At 39.0% G+C, this 21,960-nt stretch overlaps 1 protein-coding gene across 3 annotated transcripts in view; it reads right to left on the bottom strand.

Moving 5' to 3' along the window:
- CTNND2 (catenin delta 2) overlaps window positions 1–21,960 on the bottom strand; it is a 925,778-nt gene that overhangs the window by 731,595 nt on the left and 172,223 nt on the right. The window lies entirely within an intron of this gene.

Genomic DNA, 21,960 nt, shown 5'->3' with positions numbered 1-21,960 from the left:
CAAAAGTGTCAGAAAGGTGAAGAAGAGAAAAGAAACCCCGACACAAGAGTCCAGTTGAACAAGTGACGAAAGACAGAGAAAGGCCTTTTTAAAACAAGTGATCTACTTGAAATTAGAACGTCGGGACTGCACTGTCAACTTATTCTGCTTAGAGAATACTGAAGTCAGTGGAAATAGAATCTGTGTAAATTCAGCATTACTCTAAAAAGATCTCTGTTTCACTGATGTCAGACATTACCAAATGGCAGTTGTTTTAGTCAACAGATGTTCATTTTGGTTAAATATTCTGTGATCAGCTGAGACCATGCTGCATTGAATAATCTTGCATTTCTAATAGAATCGTCCAAGGGCTTTTAAGATAACTGTGGCCCACAGGTAAATATTTCTCCTCTTTATTTGAAGGCACAGCAGGCCTTCTGAGTGTCCATTCCTTTAATAAGACCTAAGTTCCCGTGAGGAAACATCCTAAGAGGAGCCCCCCAGGACTACGCCACCAGCTAGGAGCCTCCCGCATAGAGAATTTCATCACTGGGTATCAGAGATGACAGCTACATTTCAACCAGTCTGCTGGACAGACACATGGGACTGACAGCTTAATGTTCAGAAGTCTGTGAACACAGTATAGATAAGTCCAAACTGAACTTAATATCAAAATCAGTCAGCAAACATCTGGCACAAAGTGATTACATAAACATCTCAAAGAATTTCTATATATTTGATATTTATGTTTATTTTACTTTCAACTCAACTGCTGAAATGCTACTAGGAAACACAGAATTGCTATTGATAAGTTTATACATGATTGTATATGCAATGACAATGTATGAGGACACAATTCTACCAACTTCATTTACTATAATATAACTGCGGTATTAAAACTTACCAAAAATATACATGCATATAAGAATGAACGTATAACAAACAAGGGAATAGTATGACCCCTTATAAAGTATATAAGCCCTCTATAGTGTAAGTACGGAATCTCTGTTATAGATCCTTGAAAAATACATGACCGCAAGTATTTGTCATCTGTATAATTTTTCACCTGTGATGCAAAAATTACGCTGAGAAGATATTTAATGATTTTATCAGTCAAGGTAGGCTGGGTTATGCTGCAGTAAAAACACCCTGGAAATTTTAGTAGCTTAACTCCACAAGAGATCAATGAGGATTAATTTTACAGCGCCCTCCCACTGTATCTCTGGGCTTGGTCATGTTGCTAGTCATGGTGAACATGACACAAGGAAAGGCCTGAATGACTCTTCTACTCTTGGGTTTGCCCTCTATCTCGAGCCTCAACACTGCTATGCATATACACAATGACTAGCCTATGAGATAATAAAACACAGTGAGCAGAACCCGGGTGCTCATGTGGCCCAGGTGACATCCAGCTGCATCCAGACACATGAGCACAAAGTCAGCAGAACTGAGTTAACCACCTCAGTGCTGCAGACAATAAATGCTTATTGTTTCTCACTGAAGCTTAGTGGTCATTGGTCCACGGGGTTACTGTGGTAAGGGATGACTTATACAGCTATCAGTCCCCTGGGGTCTGACTTTAGTTTCTAGTTTATTTCCCTGTTTTGATGGACACTACCTAAAATCAGTTTCAACATGCATACACATGCCAATTTCCTCAATCCACAGCCCAGGAGTTACAGAGAATGCATGAAGGAAGTATTGAGAGAGTGCGTGTTTCACTGTTTCCTGCCAACAAAATGCCACATTGTTAAGACCAATCATTCTCCTTGACCCAGTTCTGCTTCTTCCACATCATCTAGTGCTACCTACCCACCCACATTGCCCTTCTCTTCCTCCTTCCACATACAATTGCAAAGACAATACTAGGTCACCATCTTCCGACAGTTTCCAAAGGTCAGGGAGTATTACATTGGATCCTGCAGGTGGAAATCCAAGGCAAAGGCCTTGTCTAACTCTTCTGTCTAGCTGTGAATACAATCTTTTTATATGAGGGACGTTCCATTGAGCACTCTTGTAAATCAATGAAGTTAACAGCTTCCTTCTCTCTATCCAGAAGTATGGAGTCACCATGGGGCGCCTGGGTCGCTCAGTCTGTTGGGCATCTGACTTCGGTTCAGGTCATGATCTCACAGTTCATGGGTTCGAGCCCCACATCAGGCTCTATGCTGACAGCTCAGAGCCTGGAGCCTGATTCGGATTCTGTGTTTCCCTCTCTCTCTGCCCCTTCCCTGCTCATGCTCTGTTTCTGTCTCTCAGAAATAAACATAAAAAATTTTTTTTCAAAAAAAAAAAAAAAAAGAAGTATTGAGTCACTCTTTGCCTGGGATGTTTCTTCCATTTATTCTTGCTCTAATCTTCACAGATACAAACCAGCCCTGACTTCAGGACCCCACACTGGGCCAGAGAGCCAGGTTCCCTACTTAACTTGGATAAGAGCCTAGGTACCTGATCATGTCGACTTCAGTAACCAGCTTCCCTGACACCCAGATGCTTCAATGTTATCCCCAAAACATGGCTATAGGAGAAACCTGCACAGGGGAATTCTAGGATAAAGCCTTCAGGAACCACAACAGCAAATTCCAACAGGATCAGGTAGGTAATGTACATGAGCAGAGCGGGCTAGGCTGAAGCTAGATTTACAGAAACTCTACAAATTTCTAGCCAATGCTACCCAAGGAGAATGTAGTTTCAATCTTCCAAATTTTCAAAAGAAATAAAAAAGGAATGTAGTTGGCAACTAATCCTTTTTTAAAAAACTCTTAACATGATCCAAACAATCTACATCTACATCTACATCAATATCTATCTATAACTATATCTATACCTATACCTATCTATATCTATATCTATATCTGTATCTGTATCTGTATCTGTATCTATATCTATCTATATCTACATCTGTATCTATATATCTAGGCTACAGTTTTGCTAACTTTGAATCAGGGGATGGCAACCATAAGGGTCTGATTTATTTGGTGCATTTTTCCGCAGGAAAACTGTCTTTACAATCACGAAATCTGTGAGGTATCTGAACGATGCTATTTATTGAGGGCAACACACTCCCATCTTGCCCTTAGATAGGTTTCATAGGGTCACAGTGTAACACAGAGGCACTCACAAGCTACACAGGTAAATTTGTGTCGTTGCTGTAGAGTTACATCTCCTACCAACGTCAAGTATGTGTTGAAATAATACAGTAACTCCCATTCTAATGTTTGAGCAAATGTTATACTCAAGGGATTACTCTAGTTGTCTCAAGGATTTAGAGTGGAATACAACATCATCTCTGTTTTCAGGGAGCAGACGGGTAATTTCATAGGTGAAATAAATAAATAAATAAATAAATAAATAAATAAATAAGGCTTTCAGTTGGATTTAATTAAATTGGATTTAATTATTTATCTGGATTTCTTGTATATTTGCCAAAAAATTGGAATTTGGAATAAGTATGCAAAATATATGTTGATCAGAACCAAGTGTCTTTGATCAGAACCAATTAGTAACTAAAATAGTTAAGAAGCAGCAAAGGAATATTATCCTCAAGGGAGAAAAGTAAAAGAATTTTATCTTGCCTGACTGGTTGTCATGGAATCTTAAAACATAGTATATAGTGTCCCAGTACCTGTACTGGACTCTTCATTTCGAGTCAGGCCTAGGCCACAATCCTACAATTTCTGCATCTTTCATGAGGAGGGTATAAAAGAAGAAAGGAAATGGCTTTTGAATCAGAAATGTGAACATGCTGTTTTAATAGCAATGACCAGAAGACCAGATGTAGTCAAACTCCTTTGAAATTAATTATCTAAGAAGCCTCAACAGCACTCTCCTATCAATCTTGTTCGGGCTTGACCTCAAAGGACCACCTACAAAGGTGTGAAGACAGCTCACACTTCAGAACAATTCCATACATGGCCTTGGCTGACATTCACTTCATGAAGATTAATTAAGAAGTCTTCTCGGAGTGCAGGTGCCTACATAATGAGGACTGAAGTGACACACACCATTTTTCACTTAGGTCAAGAGACAGATGACAGAGAGTAGATGCTGGTTAACTTTAACATAGGCCTGAGGAAAACATGAGTGAGTACCTCTGATTTCTCACCTGGTAGAGAGCTAAAGGCACCTCAGCCACACAGAGGGACCCTGGACCAGGCCCTGAGCATCAGAGGTGCAGCTCAAAGTCGGTTTCCAGGTGACAGCAAACACCAGTGAAGGACACTTAGGTTTGGAACGGAATGTGTTGGTGGAGTCCATTTACATCAGCTCTAATGGATGCATCCTAACTTTTAACCCAAATGCACTTAAGCTCACATCTAAATGAATACACTTCCAGCTTGTTCCTCTGGCGACCTTATGTCCAGCCTAACGATGATATAGCTGCTGCAGCTTGGTTATGGCTCAGAGTTAGGAAAAGGGGAAAAGCTGCCTAAGAAAAGTGTATTTATTTACTTGGCCCCTTTCTGTTGAAACCTGCTGAAATGAAGGAACACCATTATTATAATCATGCATAATAAAACTGGAAAATTTCATAAAAATGCAAACCCAACGAACCTCTATGGAGGATACACAAAGCCAATACGTTTCTCTCCAGAGCTTAAGCAAAAGGTAGATTTCTCTGGAATTAAGTGAGAGAATCCTCAGTATATCACTGAATGATCCATTTTCTGCAATTAAACTAGAGAAATTGTCTGGAGATGAAGCCAGAGGGGAAAAAAGAGAAAATAGCTGTGAGCTTTTGAAGAGCTGGCTTTTGTCAATGGTATAGGGATAAATCATCCCCAAATAGCTAATCAATGCCTATGAGAAGCAAACAATCGCCATACTGCCATTCTGCCAGGATGGTCAGTTCCTTTGCCTCCCAACTAAGGATGCTACAGACGATGTCTGGAGAGACAGAATGTACCTGTGCAGTGTGCTAGCCAATATTACTCCTATTGCCCAATGCCATCCTGAGCAAATCATGAGCCAGACCTCTAATCGAAGAAGAAAAAGAAGCATTATTAGAAAAAGAAAAGATGAAATAATATAAAGTGGAAAAAGCAAAAGGCAGATGGGAGAAACAATGCAATAAAGTACAAAACCATAGAGAGCCAGGTCCCGTTTGTGTAAAAATAGACGTATATGTAGTCAGATAAATACAATAATATCTGGGGTGAGACATCTAAAAATCTAACCGGTACATGTCTGAGTTATGAGCCAGAAGAAGTATGAAATTCTACTCTTTACTTTATTCATAGAGATACATTTTGATTCTCTTAAAATACCATCTTTGAAAAATTTGAGTTTGGTTTGTCTCTGGAGAGAGTAGACCTCTCTCTAGGAAAATACTTCAGTGTGGTGTCAAACGTGACCCTCTACCTTATCGGCCCCTTGACAAACCCTCATCCTCACAGGCTCAGCACTTCCCTGCTCCTGAACCCGCTCCTGACCCAACTTCCCCCCATTTCCCAACCAATTCCACCATGCCCAGAACTGATCCTCTACCATAACCGGTGAATCCCTCTATATCCTTCTCCTGACCTTAATGAACAGACTCTAGGGTGCCTCCACCATGATGTCTGTCTTCTAGTGTTTACACTTTTGCACAATCCTCTCCTGTTGAGCATGGGCAGGACCTGTGATTTGTTTCTAACCAACAGAATATGGCAAAGTAAAGGCATGTCTCGCTGTGCTTATACTGTATTATTTAAGGTTCTATCTTGCTAACAGATTCACTTGAGAGACTCCTGGCTGGCTTCATGAGATAAGCAGCCACAGTGAGACAGCCAACATGGCCAGGGACTGCGGGCAATCTCAAGGAACCACAGGTGGGCTCTAAGAGCTGAGTGCGACCTCCAGTCTCTAACCAGTAAATAGCGTGGCTCTCAGCCTCACAGGTACAAGGAAATGAATGCTGCTGATAACCTGAGTGAATATAAAAGAAGGTTCTTCTTCAGTTGAGCCTTCAGATGAAAATCCAACTCAGCCCATACCTTGGTTGCAACCATGTGGAATATCCAGAGGACCCAACTAAACTGTATCTGGACTTCTGACCCGTAGAAACCAGGAAATCTTGTGTGTGATCGAAAACAAAATAAAAACAAAACCCTAAAACCATTTCCATTAGCGTGATCAGATTCATGGTGATAAAACATGGGCGAGCCAGGGAATAGGGATGAGAAGATTTTCTCAAGACCTGTGTTCTCCCAACATTTTTTGAAAATCACGCTTATTGAAGTAACCTTCACATTCAATAAAATTCACCCTACTTAGGCATAAAAAAATGACAAATGTCTAGACTCGTACAAGCACCACCACAATCAGGATATAGAATACTTTTATTCCCCCCAAAGAGTATCTTCCTGCCTCTTTGTCATCTGCCCCCTCCCCCAACCCCCAGATATCCAATATGATTTTTGTCCACAGTTTTGTCTTTTTGTGAATTCCTTATAAGTAGAATCATATATTACGTAGTTTTGCACGTCTGTCTTCTTTCATGTGACATAATGCTTATGAGATTCATCCAGTTGTTGCATGGGTTGATAACTAGCTTCTATTTATTTCTGAACTTGCTCACCAGGGATGCCACTCTGATAAGAAGGTGAAAAGCAGGCATCCCATGGCTATCCCCTGTGACAACTGATGACTTCAGGAACAGAGCAGTCCTGCTAGACCCGTCTTCCTCTTGATGTGCACAAACCTAATGACGTCCCTCGGAAAATCTCCCCATCCCCACACACAGCCAGAAGGACGGCACCCATCTCAATGCTGCCTTCTTCTCAAGTAAGCAATCCAACTGGCAAAAACCTCTAACAAATTCAATGTCTAAATGAAAAGGACTCTGGAAAATTTATTTTTACCTTTCCTGTCTCTGTAGTCCAGCAGGATATCCCTCTATCCTTTCTTTCTGTCCACCTGAAATGTGGGCCACTGCCTCAAACTGGGAACAGAGGTACAGGTGACTGCCACCATATATACTAAATGGTAGATGTTCCATTATTTTTAAGATTCAACCTAAATATAAATAGAAGTTTTAATGCTCTCTTCCCCCTCATTCTATTATGGAAATCTCATTTTATAAGCCGAGATTTGAGACTAGCAACAATTTACAAAGACAAAGTCTATAAACTGAAAAGGGGCCTCCCTAAAAATAATGAAAACCAGACATAGAAGGAAAGCTTCATAAAAGCCAAGAAGGTCTTCGAACACCACCACTGTGGGCAACTTTCACTAACCTCTTGGAGCCTCCACTTCTACATCTTCAAAGTAAAGAGACAGCTTCCAGGTTTGGCTTCCGGAGGCTCAATGAAAGGCCATCTCTCCAAACAGTGAGAGGCCAGGGGCTGTGATATTTGTGCACCCACCTTGTCGGAGCTGTCTCTGGTGCTGACTGTCCCCACCCGGCCAGCTGGCCGGAGCTACAAAGTCCCGGGCCTGTGCAGGACAGGGACTGGAAAAAGGAAGTGGCACCGCCCTCACGTCAGGGGAGCTGGTGCTCCGGACGTGGTACTAGAGGTCCTGCAAGTGTCAGCAGGTGGCAGTGGACCCACAGCACAGCTTGTAGCAGACGTTCTCAACATTTTTTTAAAGGTATTTATTTATTTTGAAAAAGAGTGGACAGGGGAGGGGCAGAGAGAGAGAGAGAGAGAATCCCAAGCCGACTCTGCCCTGTCAGTACAGAGCCCTCAGCAGGGCTCCAACTCATGAACCATGAGATCTTGACCTGAGTTGAAACCAAGCATTGGAGCTCAACCGACTGAGCCACCCAGGCATCCCTGTTCTCAACATTTCTATATCCATTTGTGAGAGGAGCCCCAGGGCCTCATCGTTGTGGTAGCTACCGTGCTCTGATAGAAGCTATTGTTCACCAGGGAGCCTTGGCAAGAGAACTGGCCAGATCAGCAAGTTCATCTCCATTGTTGGAAAACAACTGGAGGCTCATCTCTGTTGAAAGCATATGCTAACAGGTAGAATTACGGGGTTAACGGTGGCCACCAGTGGGTGTGCGCACAATGGAATATTGCTCAGTCTTGAGAAAGAAGGAAATCCTGCCACTTGGAACCACATGGACTTTCAGGGCATCATGCCACAGGAAATAAGCCAGACAAAGAAAGACAGATACTGCATGCTATCAATTGTATATGGAATTAAAAAACAAAAAACCAAAAAACAAACAACAAAAAAAACAAACTTTAAACTCATAGAAACAGACAGTAGAAAACTTGTTCCCAGTGGCGTGCTGGTGGGGGAAACACAGGTTGGTGAAACAACACTACTTTCAGGTATAAGATATAGAATGCCTAAGATCTAACACAGAACACAGCAAAGTTGGTAATGGTGTTAAAAAAAAGACAGACATTAGAATTTGAACTTCAGTCTGTCAGGATTTCTGTGATATATTTTTGGGCCAATCATTGAACATTACTGAGTCATACTTTCTAATTTGTAGAACTGATATAAGGCTAACATAAGGACATGATGAGTCCATTTATGTGAAAGAACTCTGCAAACTTCAAAGCTTATTACAAAGCTTACCTACTGCTTTTGCTAAGTGGGAAAATTGTGAATGCTGGTACAAAATAATTAAGGAAAATAATTTCCCCCTTTTTACAACATCACAATTTATTTATATTTTATATTAACAGATCTATATGAGTAAAAGTGAGTTAGAGTTTTAATTTAATATTTCTAAATTCAGAGCTAGGACTCTTGGATCCTCAACATCTCCATAATATGAATTAATGTCTTATTGAAAATGAGTCATCTTGTGATTAAATAATTCACCTATGATCAGGGTGCCTGAGTGGCTCAGTCGGTTGAGCGTCTGACTTTGGCTTAGGTCATGATCTCACAAGTCGTGAGTTTGAGCCCCGCATAGGGATCTGTGCTGACAGCTCAGAGTCTGGAGCCTGCTTCTTGTTCTATGTCTCCCTTTCTCTCTGCCCCTTCCCCACTCATGCTGTCTGTCTCTCTCAAAAACAAATAAACATTAAAAAAAAAATTCACCTATGACCACTTTGGCCGTGACTCCCCAGGAAAAAAGAAGTAGATAACTGTATGGACCTTAAGGTAAATAAACTAGTAAGCAGAAAAAAAGTAAAGATACAGAAATAAATATGTCTAAGAACTTTCTAACTCTTAACTTCTGTATTCTGCTAGTTCTAGGACATTAATTATGACACTAAATAATAACTCATATATGTCCAGAAGAAATACGTTTAACATGATTAAAAATGTTTTAAAAGATGATTTTTCATTTAACCTAAGGAATAGCTGCGTATTTTCCATGAGTGGTAAAATGTGAAAACAGCGAGTGGAACATAATCAGCTTTATTTCATTTTTAGAATAATATAAAATGTGCCTCAGCTTATTAAGGAAAGAAAGCCATTAAACATTACCAAAGGAGGTGGAAAAGTCTCCCACAGTGAAAGGCTTTAAGAAAAGATTACATCCTGCTGCAAGGGTTTAATTGTGGCTCTCTTTAGACATTACAGAGATTTGAGTATTTCTAATAATTACAATACTCACATGACTTATTTACATACTATTGTATTTGCTAGGATGTGCCCTTCTGTACAATCTGAGTAATGATGTCTAAAAACTGGAGGTTTATTTTTCTTGCATGATGAGTCTGCAGGTGTTTAGTCCAGGAATTCTGTGGTGTGGCTCAAAGAGGCTGAAGACCCAGATTCCATAATTCTTGATGCTTTCACATCCTGTGCGTGTCACCGGCCAACTCACAACTGTAAGCCACTATTATAGTTCACAGCATTGTGCACATTTAAGGCAGGGATAATGGGCAAGGGCAGCACAGCAGCCATTTTCAGGAAAGCAAGAGCTGTCTCAAAAGGCATAGTCGGTGTCTGCTTTTATTTGTCAGCTCTGTGCCTCAGACACACCTGGCTACAAAAAAAGACTGGACGATAAAATTCAGCTTTTCTGTTTTTATGGCGGAAGATGGTTGAACTTGGCCAATCTACAGTGCCTGGAAGACACTTCACAAGTCCAAAGTGCTTTTATGGTAATTATTCCTTAAGGACATTAGCAGTTAGAGATAACTCCCAGGCCTAGTCATATAGAGATGTGAATTACCTCTTATCCAGTGATTACTGATTCTGCGAAAATTCTTAACTATTTTGTGACATGCTGTGTGTGTTTCTTAGTATAATTTAATCATGTAAAAGCCTCTCTTTTCTCTGATCTGCTAAGACACTTGTCAAAATGTCAGATAAAATAAGATGATGAACTAATACTGTATTCTAAAATTGTACACAATAATGTGGAACACTTTCTGTGTGATTTTAATTTCTTTTTTCCTGCTTCCTAAGATCATATGGTGAGCTACAGAAACAATGTACGAAGTTAAAAATTATGCAGAAGGCAAAAAGCCCAGCACACAGTTGCTTCCATCATGTTTGAAATGGTAGACAAAGTATTTAGATTATGCAAAAAGAATGCAGATAATGTTTTAAGAAGAAGATGGGCTCTTTTTAACATAGTAAGATTTTGTAAAGAACAACATTTTAATATTTGCACCCATGTTTGTTAGTTAAAGCATCCTATAATGAAACTGTTATCTAAGTATATTTTAAAAATAGAAAATATACTCATTTAAATAAAAACAAGTGGAGATACCCCCAAAATCGTATTGGTAGATTATGACCAAGAGGTTATTTATGAAAATGCCTACAGTGTTTTCACTCAAAGTCCTTGAGTGCTACGTATTCTGTGATACATGGAATACAAAAACATTTTCATTTTAGGGATTAAGCTGAACCCATAGGGATCTTTCACTTTAGTTAGGAGGGGGAGACAAACACAGATAATTGTAATACCAGTTAGAAAATAGTAAGGGTCCCAAGAGAGGTGTAGGCAAAGGAGTGATGATTAACTCCTTAAGGAAACTTTACAGATCCAAGAACAATTCATTTGGATCTTGAACTGCTGTGCTTCATCTCTATTTCCTAAATCACATGAAGGTTCGATCTAGAAGGATGCTCTACTTCCTGCCTGTGACTGTGCACATCTACCCAGTGACCAAATCCCAATGCCTTCAGCTCTCCCATGTCCCTGTCCATTCCCCAGATTACCTCCTTGGGTTAGGTTACCATCTCCTCTCCCCTGGAGTCTTGTGAAAGCTCTTAGCTCCTTGATCTGATTCTCAACAAAGCTGCTGGGGTCATTTTTTTTTCCTAAAGAATAATCTGATTATAAACATTTAAAATTTTTTTTAATGTTTATTTATATTTGAGGGAGAGAGAGAGAGAGAGAGAGAGCGCGCGCAGAGGGACAGAGAGAGAGGGAGACACAGAATCTGAAGCAGATTCCAGGCTCTGAGCTGTCAGCAGAGAGCCCAACATGAGGCTCGAACTCACGAACTACAAGATTACGACCTGAGCCGAAGTCAGACGCTTAACCGACTGAGCCACCCAGGCGCCCCAAGAATAATCTGATTATAGCATCCCCCTGTTTTAAAACCAAAGCATCACCACTTCTAGATGTGATATTTCACTGTCTACAAAACAAAATCAAAACTCCTTGTGTTTGAAGTCACTTTCTTTCACTATTACTAGGGAAGTGGACCAATTTTCTTTAAAGAATTTTTAATGTATATTTTTCAGAGAGACAGAGAGAGATACAGAGCATGAGCGGGGTGGGGAGGGGCAGAGAGAGAGGGAGACACAGAATCTAAAGCTGTCAGCACAGCAGCCCTACAGAGGGCTTGAACTCAGGAACCGTGAGATCATGACCTGAGCCAAAGTCAGCCGCTTAACTGACTAAGCCACCCAGGAGCTCCAAAAGTGGCCCCATTTTCAATATGGAATGATAGACACGGTGATCTAGAAAACTAAGATCCAAAACTGGAGAAGTAGTGATCCTAAGTCCTCTCTTCCTGGGCCATTGTATCTCCCTCATTCCAATGCCCGGTATGACATCATGCCCACTGTGACACCATGCCCGATGTGACACCATGCAGTTACAGAGTGGCACTGCCTGTCCTAGAACACTCCTGATGCCCAGAGAAAACTCCCCGCCATTCCTGCTGGGAACTTCAGAGGGATTGCTGGCTCTCTGGGGACTATAGACTTCACCCTTAGATTGCCAGTCTGTGAGTTCATTTCACTGCCTCTATCCTGGTGGTCAGACACTCTAACACTAATGACTAGACAATAACAAGAAGAGAGGATTATTTGGGGAAGCATTCATAGTCAACTGATTCTACTTCAAGGGGATATTATCCATGGAGACATGCATGGCTTTATTGTTGTAGCAGGTTCACTTACAGGTAAAAGTAATAAACATTCTTTCAGATGGTATTGTTAGGATTATTTCTTTGATTTCAGCAAACCTATACAAAAGAAATCCCAATCTATGTGATCTGTATGGTGACTAGAGGGGAAACAATTTAGGGATGTACCTGGGCTGCTTAGTTCCTGTTCTACGTCTACTTTTTGCTCCTACTAAGTCTTCAAGACCCATATTCCATGACAGCACTCTCTCCTACCCATCCAAGGCTTGGCTTCACCATTTTCCTTTCTATGCTGTCCTATAACGCATTTCTGTTTTTATCCCATGCTGTTGTCATTCACTACATTCTTTCCTGCTCTACTATTTAAACTTCTTGAAAGACGCACAATTTTTCATTAATCTTTCCAGTTCTGGCATAGAATAGCTCAATACATGTTTGTTGATTGGGTGAATCTATATACAGTTGAATGCAAAAAATAAATAAATTTTCTCAAGACCCTATTGTATACCTAACTTGCTATCCCTTTACTGTAAGATCTCATTTAGCATGTTTCTTACAAAGCTTCCCAGTAGATGTTCTTAAAATCCTAGCCCAATAAATCTGAAGAGATTATAGGGATTACGTCTAATATTAACTGGGTAGAGCCTTCAATAGTTCTAAAGAATTTATTCCCTAGCTTTGAGATAGGAATCCAGGACTGTGTCTATGTGAAAAGCTAAATACTTCTTGGAACCTATTTTAAAAACGGAGTTGATGGGTAAGTAGTTGTGAAAAAGCCTAAATCAGTTTTCTGTGAAGTGATCTCGCATACAGCAAAGACAACATGAAAGGTGTCTACACTTTCTCCTTCATTGACTTATGTATGGAATTCCTCGAGGGTTGATCTGGTTAAAAGGAACTGATGAAGATCAATCATAAACTTTAACTCTATGCACCTCGTCTTTTCACCAAATGCCTTAGCCTGCTCCTTCCTTCAGCAGCTACAGATGAAGTTCAGGACAGGACCACCTCATAGCTGCATCAGTGGATAGAAGAAGGTTAGGATTGAGCTAAGTACTAGCATTAAAGTTTTGCTAAATTACTCTTCTTTAAAAAATTTTTTTAATGTTTATTAATTTTTGAGAGAGACAGAGACAGAGCACAAGCAGGGGAGAGGCAGAGAAAGAGGAAGACACAGAATCTGAAGCAGGCTTCAGGCTCTGAGCTATCAGCACAGAGCCCGATGCAGGGCTCAAACCCACAAACTATGAGATCATGACTCGAGTCGAAGTCGGATGCTTAATCGACTGAGTCACCTACGCACCCCTTTGCTAAATTACTGTTGGTCAAGGCAAAACAAAATCCAATGCAATCTGATTCCTTGCCTATTAACTTTAAACAAACCTATGAAGGAAAACAAGTTTTAATCACCTGTTATTCCACATTAACTGCACAGACATTACTCTATTCAAATATCTTTCTTATGAACTTAGATCTTAAACATGTATCATTGAGATTCACATTCCTCTTACCAATGACTGACTATTTTGATGACACTGGTTTTGGTTTCACTGGCAAGACCTAGTTTTAACTTGTAAGACACGTTCATTATGTGCAACTTACATATGGAAACATATCTGTCAGTTCCAACTAGTTTAATTCCAAGCTATATTACATAAATGTCCAGGCTTCGCTATTGCCTTTTAAATAATAATTAAAAAAACATATATTCCTAGGCTACTATAACATAAAATAGTAGCTAATATTTATTTTGTGTTTATTACATATCATGCACTGTTTTTAAGCTCCCTTCATATACTCACTTTGAAATCCTCACAACTCTACGAGGTGGACAGTATTATTAACCCTAATTTAACACATAAGGAAACGGAAGCATAGAGAGGTTGAATAATGTAGTAAAATGTATTTTACAATACTTTTATTTATGGATAACCTTTACCTCTTAAGCATTCATGCTTTGCCACATGCTAGCCACATGGCATCAGGCCAGTTAATTTATCTTATTAAACCTCAGTTTACTCATGTGTCAGATGGGCATTACGACTGCAGGTGGTTCCTCGTGGAAAGGATTAAGATCATGTATGTGGCACAGGTACCTGGCTCAGGGTAAGCCATCCATGATTTTTAGTTAATATTATTATTGGTAGGAATTCAAACAATGACTTCTCGTCTTGGATCTGAAGCTTATATTTCGTGTACTGTTGGAGAAGACCTGAAAGCCCTGAGTTTCTCCGTTTTTTTGCCTGTAGATGAGATTAGCTAAATGTCCCCTGCCAATCAGATCATGCAGTGCAAGATCAAATTAATGTTTGCAGAGCAGTCAGTAAACTGGAAAGAACTACACACATACAAACTATCATTTTCATTAAATCACCTGGGAGGAAATTGCTTTGACCTTTTATTCTGTAATTACCACTTCAGAAAGTTTCAGGGCCCTGGAGATCACATGGCTAAATGTTTTTACCTTATACATATGTATATATGTGTGTATGTGTGTGTGTGTGTGTGTGTGTGTGTATATGTGTGTGTGTATATATGTATTTATGTATATATGTATGTATATGTATATATATGTATATATGTATGTATATATATGTATATACGTATATATATACATATATACATACACACACATATAAATATAAATACATATTTTTACTTTGTATATGTATATATATATTATATGTGTTTAATGGCAAAATGGCAGATAATTTTTAAAAAATAGGCTTTCAGGAATTCTTCAACAAAGCAACTCTCAGAGATTTTCTTGAGATACAGGCCTGTCTCTCCAAAGTTTCATAGCCCTGCTTCTATAATTACAGATGAAACACAATAAATTTAGTGCTCCTAGTAACAACACCAACACATCAAGGAAACTTTGAAATGTTTTCAGTGTTTGTCCTTAATTTGCTGAACGATGGGGCAATGTTAAGATAAAAATAACTTTATAAAGATAATTTAAATAAAATTGTTATAGTGTGCACAAAGGTCAAACCCAAATTAAATGTAAATTCTCTTATTTATTTGAAACTCACTTTCCAATGATGCTGAGTAAATGGGTATAATTTAAATAATACTTTCATAAATTTGGGATATAAGGATTGCTTTTGCATACAGCAAACAGAATAAAGTACCACTAAACAGCTATTCATTCTGGAAATTGGAATTTAGAAACTTTCCACAATTTTCAATGTGGACATGGCTGAAATTTTCAATGGCTTAAAATAGGCTTTCAGAAAAAACCAAAAATACTAGTTTCAGAAGGAAAGTTTGAATAAGATCATTTTTTTTTTAAGTTTAATTATTTTAAGAGGCAGAGAGAGAGCACGAGCAGGGGAGGGGCAGAGAGAGAGGGAGAGAGAAAATCCCAAGCTTGATTTGGGGCTCGAACCCACGAACCATGAGATCATGAGCTGAACCAAAACCAAGAGTCGGTCACTTATCCGACTGAGCCACCCAGGCGCTCCTAAGATCAATTTTTTTTTTTTTTTTTAGAAGCACCTGTGTGAGTCAGTCATTTATTTAAACATCCATCTCTTGGGGCTCTTGGGCGGCTCAGTCGGTTAAGCGTCCGACTTCAGCTCAGGTCATGATCTCACAGCTTGTGGGTTTGAGCCCCACGTTGGGCTCTGCTGACAGTTCAGAGTCTGGAGCCTGTTTCAGATTCTGTGTCTCCCTCTCTCTCTGCTTCTCCCCTGTACACGGTCTGTCTCTGTCTCAAGAATAAATAAACATTGAAAAAATTTTAAAAAAATCCATCTCTTGCTTTTGGCTCAGGTCATGACCTCATGGTCATGAGATGAGGCCCTGTGTCACCCTCTGCACCATGAGTGCAGTGGGTTTGTCTCTCTCCCTCTCTCTCTGCCCTTCCTCCCCCTCAAAATAAATAAACAAACTTTTAAATAATAAAAAAAATCATATAAGGGGAAATGGGCAAATGGTAGGGAACAGAAGCATATGAAAATAAGGTTATTTCTGGATAATCAATTCTTCTATATGAGCCTAGGGATCATGGTGAAGACAAATAAAATAAAGTTATCGTCCCATTGTTACAAAAATGGTGTGTACATAGTGTTGCTAATTGGATAGAAGAGAGAAACGAGAACTTCGGATATTTAGATCTTTCTATTAAAAATAATATTGGCTATGGCCAGACAGAAATAGTAAACTTAGTTAGTATTTTATTTTCTTATTTTAGGAGGAGAGAAATGAGCCAGACTGAGCAATTTCATCAACACCATTTGTTGTTGTTGTTATTACTACTGTTTATTAGAAAGGCTGGCTTACAAATGATTTATTCTTTGGGGAGATATTTCACATCTCGATGCATAAGAAATGCAAACGTGCAGACACTCAGAGCAGTTCGTCTCCCACTTTCCTTAGGAAGACGAGATTTCTTTACCAACAACCTCAGTATCATTAGAGGGTTTAAAAATCAGCTCCATTCCAATAGGGAGAAATACAATTTAATATTAAGAGGTACGACTCCGCATCTTTCTAAGGGTACAAAGGACAAGAAAATTTGGATGGATTTTAAGACTGAAATAAGTGGTTTGATAAACTCAATCATTAACGTTGAAGCTGGCTGTCTTGACCTGCTTTCCTGGAGGCAAGGCAGAGGGGACGCAGGGGCACCATGGGATTCCGAGTTCCACCCACTCAAACACATCAGTCTGTAACAAGGCTGTGGCTCTGACAGCAAGTTAAATATTAGCTTAATTGTAAATTACCCTCTATATTTAACTTCCGTACGCGGGGAGGTCATGTTTGCTGTGAGTGATGGCTTAATTTATTTTTAAGGAGAACTTGAAAGGTTTTTCTTGTGATTGTATCTGAAAACAAAGTGAATGGATCTGACTGAAGGGGCGTTCTTTGTGGAGCTAAAATTGGTAGAAAAAGAAAAAAGGAAACCCCAGCAAAAACTGTCTAGAATCAATCTTGCAGACAGAGAAAGAAATGCATCAATAAATCTTTAAATGTTTTTATCTTCCTGGGAATAATGACGTTTTTAAATGAAAATCTCTGAATTTTTTTTTTTTTAATGTCTGCTTATTTTTCAAAGAGAGCGGGGAAGGGGCAGAGAAAGAGAGGGAGACAGAGAATCCCAAGCAGGCTCCGCACTGCCAAACACTTAGCTGACTGAGTCACCCAGGTGCCCCCCAAGATCTTTGAATTCTTCTAAAGATCCTTGCCGGTACTTCTCTCTCTCTTCTCTAATACCTTACTCAGGCAAGTCACAGAGCATGACATTTGTGGCCTTGATCACTTCCTTCATGTATGCACATTTATAGGGGAGTGTGGAAGGGAGCCTGCTTTAAAGGGAAGGCAATTTAATTCAAATCCCTCCCTGCGACACCACAGAGCCCCAGCAAGGTGCAAAATCGCTCATGGTCTCATCTTCACTTTAACATGCAGATTAACATAACCTTCCTCACATGCAAATTGTAAGGATCCAGGAAGATAAAGAATAAAACCTCACTAGCATTAATAATGGCATGTAAGTCTTAGCTATTATTATTACAATTATCACTATCAAAAGCCATGCAAAAATGAAATATCTTAAGCTTTTTGGAGACAGAATTTCAGTCTTAGATTGAATTTCCCTCTACTGCCCTAAGTCCAGGCAGACTGATTTTTTTTTTTTCTTTACGAAAAAGCCCAATTTAATATCCAATAGTCTCTGGGCAACAGTTTATTAACCACGGCCAGTGCAGATGTGAACTGTACTGTCATTCACAGACTCATTGTACCCAAGAATATCACAAGAGACTGCCAAAGGCTTTAGTGACATCATGAAGCGTTACATCTTCAGACTGTCACTGCTCTTATCTGTATAGTAATCTACTTTAGAAAGAAAGAAAGAAAGAAAAAGAAAGAAAGAAAGAAAGAAAGAAACATCAAGAAAGACTGTAATGGTTCCCTGTGAGTAAACCCTGACTGGCTCCTTGTGATGATTTTGGTACAAATATTCGCAAATAACTGACTTAATAGCTAATTCCAGAACTCTCCTGTTAGCTGATCACGTCTCTTCACCTAAGGAACATCTCCCCTAACCAACCACAGAAGATTGTCCAAATAACAGCTGCACGTGGAGAGCAGACTTCTCTACGCTGTTCTTTACCAGGAATTCAGTTCTTGAGAGGTCTTGCCAGGAGTCAATAGTCTGCAATGCTTTGACTCACGGTGGTTTTTTTCTTTTCTTTCTTTTTTTTTTAAAGCATCTTAAATGTGTCAGAAGATACAGGGAAAAAAGTCATGGGCCTGACTTTAAAAATTTACCCATCAATTCCCAAATACATGATTTAGCCAGGATTCATCTGGTTTTAAGTGACCTGAAGCTCAATTTGAACGAGTTTAAGCAAGAAACAATGACCAAAAAAAAAAAAAAAAAAAAAAAAAAAAAAAGTAATATATTGGAATGATGCTGGGATGTTTCATTAGATTTTTCAAAAAGTTGAACCAAGCACTCTGGCTTTCTTCACAGGTCAGAAAACAAGGTCACCAATTACCCAAATTTCATCTGTTAGACCATCAGCCTCTACTCAACATGCAGCGCTGGGACAAAAAGACCCAGAGACACGTGCTGATGTGTCCGTATCCAAGTCACCACTCGGGGGCCATCAATCCCCTGCGGATGGCACAAACCCGGGGTATCTGGGACTGTCCTCAGAGCAGGGGCCTCGGGTGAGCCTGGCAGCCACCGCCAATGTGTCTTATCTCTTACAAGTGTACTGTAGATTCCTTTCTATGAGGCCTAAAGTGACACTGCATCATTATAAAGTCATAATGCCTAAAAAAAATGAAAATCCTAGCAACAAAAAGAATTGCAATTTAGTCATGCACATAGCTAATTACTTTAAATAATGAAATCACAAATGAGGGAAGTTAACAAGGTGAAAATGCAATTTCTCACTCATTCCTTTATGTACACAGTATAAAAAGGTAAAAATCAAGCAAACACCCAGACATCTCACATTATTGTGAATAAAGAAGATAATTTACTTGGGTTAAAGTCTTTCATAATTAAATGTGAGGATTATTGCTACTGAAATATTCACATCACGAGCTTGCAACTCTTGATCTATCTAAATACATCAAATTTCATCTAATTTCTCTCTCCACGTACAATTCCTAACCATTGTTATTTATTTTACTACCCATTCATTCATTCAACCTAAAATTGAATCACCATCAGTTATTAAGTTAGAAAGTACTAGAGTCTCGATAGTAGAAATTCTGTTATCAAATAGAGAGTTTTGGAAAAGGCAGAAAGTAGCCTTCACCAAACTTACCATTAACACTTTCTTAAATACTCCTCAAATCTGAATAAAATGGATGCATTCCTTTCACTTACATAAAATAGCCCAATAGCAGTGAAACATCAGAACTCCTGGAATGGATTTTACATAATTAATTCAACTTTGGTGGCTAAGAATGAAATTTATTACTATTGTTACTCATATTATTAATTGACAAAATAATGTCATTTTTAAAAGTGTAACCACTGCACAAGGAATAGTTTCTACAGTCCAGGAATTGTGGAAGTCCCTTTCTCCAGTATAAAAAAGAAGGGGGATATACATCAGAAGGGCACAGAATCACTTTCCATAATATAATTCAAGCAGTGGCTAATATCCTTGAATTAACAATTAGGACTACCTGGAATCTCCTATCTCATTTTGTGAGAATCCTAACTGGCCTAAGATTTATGTAAACCCTGGGACCTAACATTCTTCCAGTCCTCTTTGGCTCTGAGCTCCTGCTTCTGTAGGAAAGACCTCTCCCTTCTCTCAATTACAATAGACCCAGGAGCACACCAGGATGAGACACACATCTTGCTTTCTCTGATTTATCCATACTTCTTGACATCAGGCATTCACCCGTGCTGGGGCATGTGTCCATGCCTGTGGTTTCAGACGACTTTTAAATCACAGCAATACAAATGACCTGATTATCAAGAGTTCTAGACCCATTTGTTTCTTTCTTGTTTTATAAAGAGTTTAATTAAGACAAGTGACAGAGGGGGGCACCTGGTGGCTCAGGTAATGATCCCAGGGTTGTGGGATAGAGGCCCCCTGCTGTTGAGCTGCCTACTGAGCATGGAGCCTGTTGAAGATTTTCTCTCTCTCTCTCTCTCTCTCTCTCTCTCTCTCTCTCCCTCTACTCCTCTCCCCTACTCACGCACACTCTCTCTCTAAGAAAAGAAAAAGAAAAGCGACAGGAAAAATGATCTATATATTCTTCTAGAAAGTTAATATAATTAAGTGTAATCAGGAGCTTCAAAATACCTCTTATACTGTCTCTTCAGCATTACGTCGCATGTGATATTCTGACCATAAATAAAACTCTAAAGGCTTATTTATTATGGTTTATCCTCAGCCAAGTATCCTCTTCCTCTCTCACAAACTGCTAAGGGACCAAAGAAACCCCCAGATTTACCTTTGGGTTTCATGAATTCATCCAAAGTTTGAGATTGCATATATGTTTAATTGTCAAACAAAGACTGGTGAAGAGAAATTCATTAAGCAGATATAAACTAATTAGGGAGCACAGATTTCCATGGGGTCATAGTAAATTTATTAACTAACATGTTTGTACAATTTGTGTTATAATTTGCACACATTCCATTATAACTCTCATATAAGACTCTTCATTTCAGTAGATAATTAAACTTAATTTTGGAGAGATGTTACATGCCTTAAAAGGGTATGTAGTAAGAAAATGCTAGAGGAATTTGAATCAAATGTACTGATGCCAAGTATATCACTTCTCCCACCATATCAAATATTGGCCTAAATCCCATATCCACTTATGAATAAATCCTCAAAACAAGATGACCCACTTTACTTCAGGAGCCACTACCAGTTTACTCTGTGCCATGGCAGAAGCTCTGAAAATTTAACTTGTCTTTGAAACTGGAAGAAACGTTTTTAGCCCAGTGATGCCTACTGCCCTTTCGCCAGGTTATCAAAGGTTCATCAAATGTCTTAGCTCAAGTTTTTAACTGGACTCACGACAAAGGCAATAGTTTCTAATGCTACATATTAATAATCAGTCTGTTGGTAGACACCAAATTATTTAGAAGTTATGAATACCTTAGACAACTGAGAAAAGACTCTTAGCAGATACAAAAAATCTGCATATATTTAAACTATGCCAATATTTAAAAAATAATTTGCAATATTTATCTTTAGTCATGGAATACTAATTAACAAATTTTATTTACTAACAAGTGAATACCAGACCTCAAAAACATTTAACATGTGGAGGCAACTTGAGTTCATTTAGTTAAACTTTGTATCAAACGTGAGTCCCTGACAGATATTCATTCAGATTCTCCTTAATTCTAATAACTAAAGGATTCACTATTTCTTTCTTTGAATTTCTGGGCAGTTCTGATTTTATTTTAATTGTTATTTTAGGTAATATTACAGCACATAGTCTTTCCAACTTTTTTCATATCCTTGTTTCCTAGGATTGCCATATCTTAGTTTCATATCCTGGTCAGAAAAAGAATAAAATAGGGGTGCCTGAGTGGCTTAGTTGGTTAAGTGTCTGACTATTGATCTCAGCTCAGGTCTTGAAATCAGGGTCATGAGTTCAAGCCCATGTTGGGCTACGCACTGGTGCGGAGAAGAGAGGAGAGGAAAGAAGAGAAGGAAAGAGAAGAGAAAACCAAAAAGAAAAGACAAGAAGAAAAAAGAAAAACAATAATATATTTTGGGCATCCTATGGAAAGGCAATGAAT

This window comes from Panthera leo, chromosome A1 (genome assembly GCF_018350215.1).
Source record: "Panthera leo isolate Ple1 chromosome A1, P.leo_Ple1_pat1.1, whole genome shotgun sequence".
NCBI lineage: Eukaryota > Metazoa > Chordata > Mammalia > Carnivora > Felidae > Panthera > Panthera leo.
The sequence above is the reverse complement of the archived record's forward strand: the minus strand, read 5'-3'. Positions and strand labels throughout refer to the sequence as shown.